This window comes from Pristiophorus japonicus, chromosome 14 (assembly GCF_044704955.1).
Source record: "Pristiophorus japonicus isolate sPriJap1 chromosome 14, sPriJap1.hap1, whole genome shotgun sequence".
Classification (NCBI taxonomy): domain Eukaryota; kingdom Metazoa; phylum Chordata; class Chondrichthyes; family Pristiophoridae; genus Pristiophorus; species Pristiophorus japonicus.
The window spans coordinates 82,977,063-82,989,721 of NC_091990.1; the positions used below are offsets into that span (position 1 = coordinate 82,977,063).

The following is a 12,659-nucleotide window of genomic DNA, read 5'->3' on the forward strand; positions in this document are numbered from 1 at the left end:
GTCTGTTGGGATTGCCCTTTCCTCAGGTTGTTCCCTCTGTCTGTCCACCAAGTGTGGTGCGAGTTTCACATTGTAGTCTGCCTCTGGTTCCGCAGTGCTGTTGGTAAATCTGCTTTTGACTTGGTCTACATGCCTCCGGCAGGTTTGGCCATTGTCCATTTGTACTACCAGTAGCCTGTTTCCTTCCTTGCCCGTTACTGTCCCTGCAATCCATTTGGGACCCCTGTCATAGTTTAGTCCAAAAACTTTATGCCCTATCTCATTCCATCTCCCCCTCAAATTTCTGTCATGGTACTCAGTCAGCTTACGGTGCTTTGCCTCAACGATTTTGTGCATGTCTGGGAGGATTAATGAGAGCCTTGTTTTTAAAATCCTTTTCATCAATAGTTGCGCGGTGGGGGGGGATCCCAGTCAATGAGTGCGGACGAGATCTGTATGCCAGCAGCAGTCGCGACAGGCGACCCTGCAGTGTGGGACCTTGGATTTTAAGCATGCCTTGTTTAATGATTTGCACTGCTGTCTCCGCCTGGCCGTTGGAAGCCGGCTTGAACGGTGCCATCTTGACGTGATTTATGCCGTGGTCAATTATAAAGTCTTGGAATTCTACGCTGGTGAAGCACGGACCTTTGTCACTGACTAATATGTCAGGGATTCCGTGCGTTGCAAACATGGTTGCGAGGCTCTCCACAGTGGTGGAGGTTGTGCTCGAGTTTAAAATGGTGCATTCGATCCACTTTGAAAATACATCAACAACGACGAGGATTTGCCCATGAATGGACCCGCATAGTCTACGTGCACCCACGACCACGGTTTGGTAGGCCAGGGCCAAGGGCTCAGGGGAGCCTCCCTGGGGGCATTGCTGAGTTGGGCACAAATGGTGCACCTTCGGACGCAGAGCTCCAATACCAGGCCACCAGACGTGGGATGTGGCTATGGCCTTCATGAGAACGATCCCCGGGTGCTCGCAGTGGAGCTCCCGGACAAATGCCTCTCTGCCTTGCAGAGGCATGACTACTCGGCTGCCCCACATCAGGCAGTCTGATTGTAGTGATAGCTCATGCATGCGCCTGTGAAAGGGTTTTAATTCCTCGGGGCAGGCATCGCGAGCCTCTGCCCAGTCACTGGTTAGGACAGATCTTTTTACGAAGGATAACGTGGGGTCGCTGGCTGTCCAGGCTCTGATTTGGCGAGCCGTCATGGGCGAACGTGTGGACTCAAAGGCATTGACTGCCATGACTATCTCACAGTCCTGTTCGTCAGACCCTTCCGTTGTCGCCAGGGGTGGGCTGCTGAGCGCGTCGGCACAGTTGTCTGTGCCTGGTCTGTGCCTCATGGTATAGTCGTAGGATGCCTGAGTGCCCACCGTTGAATTCGCGCCAAGGCGTTGGCGTTTATTGCCTTGCTCTCGAATAGGAGGGGCTTGTGGTCGGTATCTAATGCGAACTTGGCCCCAAAAAGGTATTGGTGCATCTTTTTGACACCATACACGCACGCGAGCGCCTCCTTCTCTACCATTCCGTACCCGCACTCCGCCCACGAAAGTGACCTGGAGGCATAAGGTATGGGTGGTAATTTGCCCGCACTATTGACATGTTTCAAAACGCTGACGCATCGCATGTGAGAACGAGCTTTTTACCTCGATCAAAGAAAGTCAAACACTGTTGGAACACAGAAGGTTGCATGCCTTATTGAAGGCGTGTTCCTGGGCGTTCCCCCAAAACCAATTGCACCCCTTCCTGAGTAGCACGTGGAGAGGCTCCAGCAGCATGCTTAAGTTCTGCATAAAGTTCTCAAAGTAATTGAGTGGCCCGAGAAAAGCGCGCAGTTCTAAGATATTCCGGGGCATGGGTGTCAGACGAATTGCTTCTGTTTTGGACTCTGTTGGGCGGATTCCATCAGCGGCAATCCTTCTGCCCAAAAATTCAACCTCGGGTGTGAGAAACAGGCACTTGGATTTCTTGACTCGTAGGCCTACCTGATCCAATCACTTTAGTACTTCCTCCAAATTACGGAGATGGGAGTCGGTGTCCCTGCCCGTGATAAGTATGTCGTCTTGAAATACAACCGTTCCCGGGATGGACTTGAGCAGGATCTCCATGTTGCGCTGGAATATGGCAGCTGCCGACCTGATACCGAATGGGCATCGATTGTAAATGAAAAGGCCTCGATGTGTGTTGATGATGGTGAGTAGCTTGGATTCCTCGGTCAATTCTTGCATCATATACGCAGATGTGAGGTCTAATTTTGAGAAAAGTTTACCTCCAGCCAATGTGGCAAATAAGTCCTCCGCTCTGGGCAGCGGGTAGTGGTCCTGTAGAGAGACTCTGTTTATGGTGGATTTGTCGTCCCCACAGATTCGAACGGATCCATCAAGCTTCATGACTGGGACGATGGGACTTGCCCAGTCACTAAATTCCACAGGTGATATAATGCCTTCCCGCAGAAGCCTGTTGAGTTCGTGTTCAATCTTTTCCCTCATCACATAGGGTACAGCTCTGGCCTTGTGATGGACTGGTCTAGCATCCTGTGTGATGTAGATTTTGACTTTGGCCCCTTTGAAAATGTCCAGACCTGGCTGAAAGAGATGTTCAAATCGCTTTATAACTGTTGAGCAGGAGGTCCGTTCCTCTAATGACATGGCATGGACATCATCCCATTTCCAGTTTAGTTTTGCCAGCCTGCTTCTCCCCAGCAGTGCTGGGGGGTCTCCGGGGACAATGCACAGGGGAAGTCAGTTCACTGTCCCTTTGTGTGTGACAGAGAGCATGGCGCTGCCGAGGACTGGTACGATTTCTTTGGTATCGGTCCTTAGTTTGGTGTCGACCCTTGTGAGTTTTGGTCTGTCTCTTTTATGCGGCCACTGTTGTTTAAATTGTTGAGCGCACATGAGAGATTGACTCGCTCCCATATCCAGCTCCATGTTGACAGATATCCCGTTGAGTAGAACTGTCATTATTATACGAGGCGTCCTGTTGTAGGAGCAGCGGCCATTGATCATGTTGACCCGCTGTACACCGGTGTCCCGGGTACTGTCCCCACCATCTTCTGGTCCGCTTTCCGACCCATCCGATTCGTCTACCAGCCGAGCTGTCGTTTTTTTGTACATGCGGGCCAAATGCCCTGTATATTCACAATTTCTGCAAACAGCCTGCTGAAATCGACATCCCCTTGACGAGTGCCCACCCCCACACCTCCAGCAGACCTGTTCCATTGTTCAAAGAGTTCCCAAAGAATGAGCTGCGTCTGGCTGATCTCTCTTGAGCTTCTCTCAGTTTGTAGTTGATTGCTCGCATTGTGGGTTGATGAGGTGTGAACGGCCATTCCTGTGGCCCTTGATGGCTTCTGCCTGCTGTTGCGAGCCTGTTCTCCCAGTTTTGTCTGTGTGCGGGGGTAGCAGCTTGTTTAGTGCTGTGAACTTCTTGTTCCAATATTTCGCTAGCTGTTGTACCTGCATTGTAAATCAACCTCGTTTCTTCTTCCCCTACCAAGAATGTCTGTGCAACCAGTGCTGCTGCCTCTAAGGTCAGGTTCTTGGTCTCTATGAGCTTTCGGAATAAGCCTGCGTGGCCTATTCCTTCAATGAAAAAGTCTCTGGGCATTTCTCTCCTCAGTTCATCGGAGAACTCATAAACTAGCCAACCTCCGAAGTTCCGCCACAAAGTCGGATATGCTCTGGCCCACACAGCGTCTGTAGTTGTAGAACCTGTGTCTGGCCATGTAGGCTGCGCGCTGGCTTCAGGTGGTCTCTTACCAGTGTGCTCAATTCTTCAAACGACTTGCTTGCTAGTTTCTTGGGTGCCAACAGATCCTTCATTAAAGCGTATGTTTTCGAGCCACAACTGGTCAAGAGATGGGCTCTTCTCTTGTCTGCCTTATCGTCGCCTAACCAGTCTTTGGTTACAAAGCTTTGCTGGAGCCTTTCTATAAAGTCCTCCCAATTGTCTCCCGCATTGTACTTTTCATCTGATCCATTGTTCGCCATTCTGTGGATTATGTAATCCCGTAACCCGTCGCCACTGTAAAGTCCTGTCCCCTCAGTACAGATTCACATGAGGCATGTAGTGAAGTCAAGGTTACTCTGGACCTGCATCTTTATTTCACAGCTCTGGAATGCTGCACTTGCCTGAGACCTCGCCTTATATACCTGTCTCTTGCAAGTGCACCCCTGGTGGTAAGGTATGCTGGTGGTTACAGGTCATATCTTATTACAGTCATGTATAGCATGTTGGGATACAGTTATATATAATAATGTAAGATACATGACAAACTGTGTCACGTGTTAACAATGTTGATTCCCTGTCCATTTGCTGCATTTTAGCCAAGAGTTTTGTCAAACATCATTCTGGTCTCTTCCTCCCCTGAGATAAATGTCTGGGCCATCAAAGCCACCGTTTCCAGGGTCAAGTCTTTGGTCTCAATCAGTTTCCTGAAACCCCCAGCATGCCAGATGCTCTCAATAAAAAATTTTCGCAGCATCCCCGCTCTGCATGCATCTGGGAACTTACATAGGCTCGCCAATCGCCGGAGGTCTGCCATGAAATCTGGAACGCTTTGCCCTTCTCGCCACTGGTGCATGTAAAACCGGTGTCTCGTCATGTGCATGCTGCTCGCCAGTTTAATGTGTTCCCCGATCAACTTACTGAGCTCTTCAAAAGTTTTTTCCGCCGGCTTCTCTGGCGCTAGAAGATCCTTCATCAGTGAGTACGTCCTGGATTCACAAACCATCAGGAGATGAGCCCTGCGTTTGTCGGCCGAATCCTGCCGCAACCATTCCTTGGTGCCGAAACTTTGCTGTAGTCTCTCAATAAAATCGTCCCAATCATCACCAACACAGTATCTCTTGTCTATGCTGCTAGTGGCCATGCTCGCGTGGTTTAAATCCCATCCTCGTCGCCAATAATATGTCCTTACTATACAGTATAAATGCACACGAGGCCCATACATGTGAGAAGGTCACTCTGTGACCAGTAACCTTTATTATACAGTGATGAAGGTGGGTGGAGCTTTCCCTTTTATACATGAAAGTCCAGGTTAGGAGTGTCTCCCACAAGTTCACCACCTAGTGGTCAATGTTCTCACAGTGTACAACTTAGATCAGTTCATACATGGGTTACAATGACGGTTGAATACATGACATCGGTCATTTATGAAAATTACAAAGAATTATGGACCCAAAACTGACCCTTGTGGAACACCACTGCAAACCACCTCCCCGTCTGAAAAACATCCATCCACCACTACACTTTGCTTCCTGTCACCGAGCCAATTTTGTATCCATATTGCCATTTCCCCTTAATTCCATGGGCTTCCATCTTTTTAAATATACCTTCTGTGTGGCACTTTGTCAAATGCCTTCTGAAAGTCCACATATGCATCTACTGCACTACCTTGATCAACATTTTCTGTAACCTCATCAAAGTATTCAATCATGATAGTCAACAAAAATTTCCTTTAACAAATCCATGCTGGCTCTCCTTCATTAACCCATGCCTTTTTAAATGAAAGTTTATTTTGTCCCGGATAATGGTTTCCAATAACTTCCCCATCACTGATGTTAGGCTGACCGGCCAGTAGTTTCTTAGTTTATCCCACTCCCCTTTCTTGAATAGTGACATCACATTTCCAACCCTCCAGTCCTCCAGCACTAGTCCTGTATCCAATGATATTGAATGATTGTGACCAAGGCCTCAACTATTTCTACCTTTGCTTCATTTAACAACTGAGGGTGCATTCATCTGGACTAGGTGACTTACCAACTTTCAGTAATGCTAATCCTTTTAGTACAGCTTCTCCATCTATTATTATCCTATCCATTAATATGTCCTTACTATAAGTTCAAATGCACACGAGGCCCATACTTGAGAGAAGATCACTCTGTGACCAATTACCTTTATTACCAAGGCCTCAAGAGACAGACGGTGGGTGGAGCTTTCCCTTTTATACCGGAAAGTCCAGGTTAGGAGTGTCTCCCACAAGTTCGCCCCCTGTGGTCAGTGTTCTCAAGGTGTACAACTTAGATCAGCTTATACATGGGTTACAAAGATAGTTGAATACATGACATCACCTCCCCCCCAAAGTCTTATTGAGATCACAGGTTAAGTCGCTCTGGTGGTTTACGCTCCCTTGTAGAGCACCTGAGTTGGAGCTCCAGTTGTTGGGCGCTGGCCTGAGTGTCTGCTGTTTGCGGTGCCTCAGGCCTGTCCGGACTGCCCACAGTGACTGGGCTCTCCTCCACTTGGTTCCGGTGTTCGGTCACCTGTGGTGGAGTAAACACGACTCCTCTGTTCTTCCTCTGCTTCTTCTATGGGGTTGCTGAACCTCCTTTTAGTTTGATCCACGTGTTTGCGGCCGATTTGCTCATTGGTAAGTTCAACTATCAAAAGCCTATTCCCCTCTTTGGCAATCACAGTGCCTGCAAGCCATTTGGGCCCTGCTGCGTAATTAAGGACAAAAACAGGATCATTGACATCAATACATCGCGCCCTTGCATTCCTGTCATGGTAGCCACATTGTGACTGATGCCTGCTCTCAACAATTTCTTTCATATTAGGGTGTATGAGGTATTGGTAAGGCCGCACCTGGAGTACTGCGTGCAGTTTTGGTCACCTGACTTAAGGAAGGATATACGAGCTTTGGAAGGGGTACAGAGATGATTCACTAGGCTGATTCGAGAAATGAGGGGGTTACCTTATGATGATAGATTGAGTAGACTGGGTCTTTACTCGTTGGACTTCAGAAGGATGAGGGGTGATCTTATAGAAACATTTAAAATAATGAAAGGGATAGACAAGATAGAGGCAGAGAGGTTGTTTCCATTGGTGGGGGAGACTAGAACTAGGGGGCACAGCCTCAAAATACGGAGGAGCCAATTTAAAACCGAGTTGAGAATGAATTTCTTCTCCCGGAGGGTTGTGAATCTGTGGAATTCTCTGCCCAAGGAAGCAGTTGAGGCTGGCTCATTGAATGTTTTCAAGTCAAAGATAGATAGATTTTTAAGCAATAAGGGAATTAAGGGTTATGGGGAGAGGGCGGGTAAGTGGAGCTGAGTCCACGACCAGATCAGCCATGATCTTATTGAATGGCGGAGCAGGCTCGAGGAGCTCGATGGCCGACTCCTGTTCCTAATTCTTATGTTCTTATAACCTTGTTTTGAGCGTCCTTTTCATTAGCAGCTCTGCAGGTGAAACCCCTGTGAGCGAGTGTGGTTGGATCTATTGGCCAACAGGAGGCGTGATAAGCGGCTTTGTCGGGAACCCCCTTGGATTCTGAGCATCCCCTGTTTGATTATCTGCACTGCTCGTTCCACCTGGCCATTTGAGGCTGGCTTGAATGGTGCCGTTCTGACATCGTTGATACCATTGCCTGCCATGAAGTCCTGGAATTCAGTGCTTGTGAAGCACGGGCCATTGTCGCTGACCAAGACGTCCGGTAGACCATGGGCGGCAAACATTGCCCATAGACTTTCTACCATGGCAGAGGATATGCTTGAATTTAAAATGGCACACTCAATAGATTTGGAATAGGCGTCTACTGCAACCAAAAACATTTTTCCCATGAAAGGACCTGCGTAGTCCACATGGATGCGTGACCATGGCTTGACAGGCCAGGACCAGGTGCTAAGGGGGGCTTCCCTGGGTGCGTTGCCCAGCTGAGCACATGTGTTGCACCTGCGAACACAATGTTCCAGGTCTGCATCCATCCCGGGCCACCAAACGTGTGACCTGGCAATTGCCTTCATTATGACAATGCCCGGGTGCTCATTGTGAAGTTCTCTGATAAACACCTCTCTGCCCTTCTGGGGCATGACTACTCGGTTTCCCCATAGTAGGCAATCGGCCTGAATCGAGAGTTCATCCTTGCGCCTATGAAAGGTTTAAGCTCCTCAGGGCATACCCCTTACGTGGCTGCCCAGTCCCCATTCAGGACACATTTCTTAACTAAAGACAGTAGCGGGTCTTTATTTTTCCAGAATTTAATCTGACGGCTGTCACAGGTGAGCCTTCGCTTTTGAAAATATCAACAGCCATGACCATCTCAGCATTATGCTCAACTGCCCCCTCAGTGGTGGCTATTGGTAGCCTGCTGTGTGCATCGGCACAGTTTTCAGTGCCCGGTCTGTGCCGAATTGTGTAGTCATAGATGGCTAATGTGAGTGCCCACCTCTGTATGCGGGCCGATGCATTCGCATTTATGGCCTTGTTGTCAGCCAAAAGAGACGTTAGGGGTTTGTGATCTGTCTCCAGCTCAAATTTCCTGCCAAACAGGTACTGGTGCATTTTTTTTTACTGCATATACAGATGCTAGCACTTCCTTTTCGACTATCCCGTAGCCCCTTTTTGCCCGGGACAGACTTCTGGAGGCACAAGCTACAGGCTGTGACTGACCATTGACATTCATATGCTGCAACACACACCTGACCCCATAGGACAATGCATCACACGTTAAAACTAGTTTCTTACACGGGTCATATAACGTTAACAGTTTGTTGGAGCATAACAAATTGCGTGCTCTATCAAAAGCTCTTTCCTGGCTGCCACCCAGACCCAATCGCGACCTTTGTGTAGAAGCACGTGTAGCGGCTCTTGGGAAGAAAGTTGCCAAAATAGTTCAGGAGCCCCAGGAATGAACGCAGCTCCGTCGTGTTACGGGGTCTGGATGCTCTCTGGATTGCTTCCGTTTTGGGCGCAGTAGGTCTGATCCCATCTGCTGCTACCCTCCTCCCCAGGAATTCTACCTCTGGAGCTAAGAAGACGCACTTCGCCTTTTTCAGTCGCAGCCCTACCCGGTCCAGTCTACATAGCACCTCCTCCAGGTTGTGGAGGTGTTCTTCGGTATCTCGACCCGTGATGAGGATGTCGTCTTGAAAAACCACCATCCTTGGAATCGACTTGAGGAGGCTTTCCATATTTCGCTGAAAGATCGCGGCAGCCGAACGAATCCCGAATGGACATCTGTTATACTCAAACAACCCCTTGTGTGTCGAGATGGTGGTCAGCTTCTTCGACTCACTCGCCAGCTCCTGGGTCATATAAGCTGAGGTCAGGTCCAATTTTGAAAAAAGTTTGCCACCGGATAGCTTCGCAAAGAGGTCCTCCGTTTTCGGTAGCGGTTAGTGGTCTTGGAGTGACACCCAATTGATGGTGGCCTTGTAATCGCCACATATCCTGACCGACCCATCCGCCTTGAGCACCGGCACAATCGGGCTCGCCCAGTCACTGAATTCGACTGGCGAGATGATGCCTTCCCTCAGCAGGCGGTCCAATTCGCATTCTATCTTTTCCCGCATCACGTACGGCACTGCTCTGGCTTTGTGGTGTACTGGCCTGGCGTCCGGGTTTATGTGAATCACGAGCTTGGTCCCCATGAACGTGCCAATGCCGGGTTGAAATAATGAGTCAAATTTGTCCAGGACCTGTGAGCATGATACTCGCTCCACAGAAGAAATTGCATTGACATCGCCCCATTTCCAGTTCATGACAGCAAGCCAACTCCTCCCCAGTAGTGCGGGACCGTCCCCCGGCACAATCCAGAGTGGCAATCTGTTCTCCTAATCTTTGTGGGTTACGACTACCGTGGCGCTGCCTGGCACCGGAATGATCTTCTTTGTATATGTCCGTAGCAGTGCGTCAATCGGCAATAATTTTGGCCTCCTGGCCTTGGACACCTACAACCTTTTGAACTGTTTGATACTCATCAGGGACTGGCTGGACCCCATGTCTAGCTCCATTAATACTGGGATGCCATTGAGGAGCACTTTCAGCATTATCGGTAGCGTCCTGGTGAATGAACTGTATATGTGCTCCACATGACCTCGCTAAATTTCAGCTTCCAGAGATTTCCCCCAGTATTCATTTGGCCTCCTAGGGCCCGTCCTCCTCGTACATCAACCTGGCTGCAGGTTTCCTGCACATACACGCCAAGTGACTGCTGACGTTGCAGTTTCTGCAGGTATATTGCTGATAACTGCAAGCTCTGGCTGGCTGTTTGGCTCCACACCTCCAGCATGAGCTACAGGCCCCATTGTTGGAAACAAAAGATCCATTACCAGTCGATCGTCTCTGACTGTCTCTGTAATTGTCCTTAAACGCACCATTAACAGGTGTTGATGGCCCCATACTGGCCGCATTTTCCATTGCGATGGCATGAATTGCTGTTCAGCTAGCCATTTTCGCTGATGAATTCCCCCTTTGGGTTCGACTGCATGCTGGGGCATGTCCGATTGCCCTTGTCTGCCTAGAGCACTGTGTGCCGTGTTAACAATGTTGACTCTTTGGTCGTTTGCCGCATATGAGCCAAGATTTTTGCCATAAATCATTCCTGGTCTTTTCCTCCCCTGAGATAATTGTCTGGGCTATCAGAGTCGCCGCTTTCAAGGTCAAGTCTTTGGTCTCAATCAGTTTCCTGAAAACCCCAGCATGCCCGATGCCCTCAGTAAAAAAGTCTTGCAGTATCTCCGCTCTGCATGCATCTGGGAACTTACATAGGCTCGCCAGTCGCCAGAGATCTGCCACGAAGTTTGGAACGCTTTGCCCTTCTCGCTGCCGGTGCGTGTAAAACCGGTGTCTCGCCATGTGCATGCTGCTTACCGGATTAAGGTGTTCCCCGATCAACTTACTGAGCTCTTCGAATGTCCTGTCCGCCGGCTTCTCTGGCACTAGAAGGTCCTTCATCAGGGAGTACGTTCTGGATCCACAAACCGTCAGGAGATGAGCCCTGCGTTTGTCGGTCGAATCCTGTCCCAACCATTCCTTAGTGACAAAACTTTGCTGTAGTCTCTCAATAATTCGTCCCAATCATCACCAACACAGTACCTCTCTTCTGAGCTGCTCGTGGCCATGCTCGCGTGGTTTAAATCCCAGTTTTCATCGCCAATAATATGTCCTTACTATACAGTGCAAATGCACACGAGGCCCAAACTTGAGAGAAGATCACTCTGTGACCAGTTACCTTTATTACCAAGGCCTCAAGAGACAGACGGCGGGTGGAGCTTCCCCTTTTATACCGGAAAGTCCAGGTTAGGAGTGTCTCCCACAAGTTCGCCCCCTGTGGTCAGTGTTCTCAAGGTGTACATTGGTAGGACAGTTTATACAATGGTTACAATGATAGTTGAATGCATGACATCCATAACTTCCCTCTCCTCTGTTAGTGTAACCTTCATATAATCCACTTCCTTTGTGAAGTCAGATGCAAAGTACACATTTAATAGTTTTGCCATTTTCTCTGCCTCTGCATGAAGATTTTCCTTTGTGGCCTTAATAGGCTCAACTTTTCCCCTAGCAAACAATTAACGCTTTATTTGTTTATAAAGTGTTTTCGGGTTCAATTTAATATTACCTGCTAATCTTTCTTTGCAACCTCTATTTCCCTCCCGTTTTATCTTCTTTAACTTTCCAGAATCTTCCTGGTTATTAACAGAATCTTGCACCTGACATTTATCATAACCTTCCTTTTTCTGTTTTATTTTAAAGTTTATTTCCTTGTTCATGCAGGACCCATTAGCTTTGGATGTTCTGCCTTTTCCCTTAAAAGAAATATGTATCTGAACTATCTCTTCCCTGAATATATGAATACTTAGAAAAGGAGGGACACCCAACATGGCTTCATAAAAAAAGGGGTCATGTCCCACAAATCCAATTGTATTTTTTGAAAAAGTTACAAAGTTAGTGGATGAGGGAAGCCCAGTAGACATTGTGTACTTAGATTTCCAAAAACCTTTTGACAAGGTACCACATAAGAGGCTTCTTTATAAGATCAGAGCCTCTGGTATTAATGGAAATATATTGAGTTGGATTCAGAACTGGCTGGCAGGCGCAGACAAAGAGTAGTGATAGATGGATTTGGATCTGTTTGGAGACCGGTCAGTTGTGGTGTCCCGCAGGGGTCAGTGTAACTTCAAGCTAAAGCTGGATTTGTTTCTGGCTGTGGCAGAGATCACCTCTTACAGAAGGTAGGTACTGCAGAGAATTCAAGGCCAAAGTGATTTCCTGGAGTAGTTTTGATTGCCTAGATGGGTCAGAGAAGAATTTCCCAGATTTCTTTTTCTGAAATTGGTCTGGGTTTTTCTCTTTTTTTTGCCTTTCCAAGGAAATCACATGGTTTCGGGTGGGGCAGATTGTATATATTATCATATACAAGGTATCGCAATTGTGTGGGACTATGCATCAGATGTTCTTTACCTGTCCATTATTGTTTGTATGTTCGTCTGTCACCACTGCAATACATCATTCCTTTACTGTGCAATTGCTTTTTCCAATCATTGTGTGCTAGGCCCCTTCTTAAATAAATGAAACTAGTTCTTTTCCAGTTGAGCATTTTTACTTTCGATATTTTCTGGTTTCTTTCCATAATTACTTTAAACTGAATTACATAAGAACATAAGAAATATGAATAGGAGAAGGCCATTTGGCCCCTCGATCCTGCTCCACCATTCAATAAGATCATGGTTGATCTAATCTTGGCCTGAACTCCACTTTCCTGCCCACTCTCCATAACCCTCGACTCTCTTATCCTTCAAAAATCTGTCTATCACCAGCTTAAATATATTCAATGACCCAGCCTTCACAGCTTCCTGGGTCAGAGAATTCCATAGATTTACAACCCTCTGAGAGAAGAAATTCTGCCTCATCTCAATTTTAAATGGGCGGCCCCTTATTCTGAGA

At 47.9% G+C, this 12,659-nt stretch overlaps 1 protein-coding gene across 9 annotated transcripts in view; it reads right to left on the bottom strand.

Annotated features, from left to right (window-relative positions):
* LOC139279957 (low choriolytic enzyme-like) overlaps nt 1–12,659 on the bottom strand; it is a 630,591-nt gene that overhangs the window by 181,642 nt on the left and 436,290 nt on the right. The gene's annotated exons all lie outside the window — the stretch shown is intronic.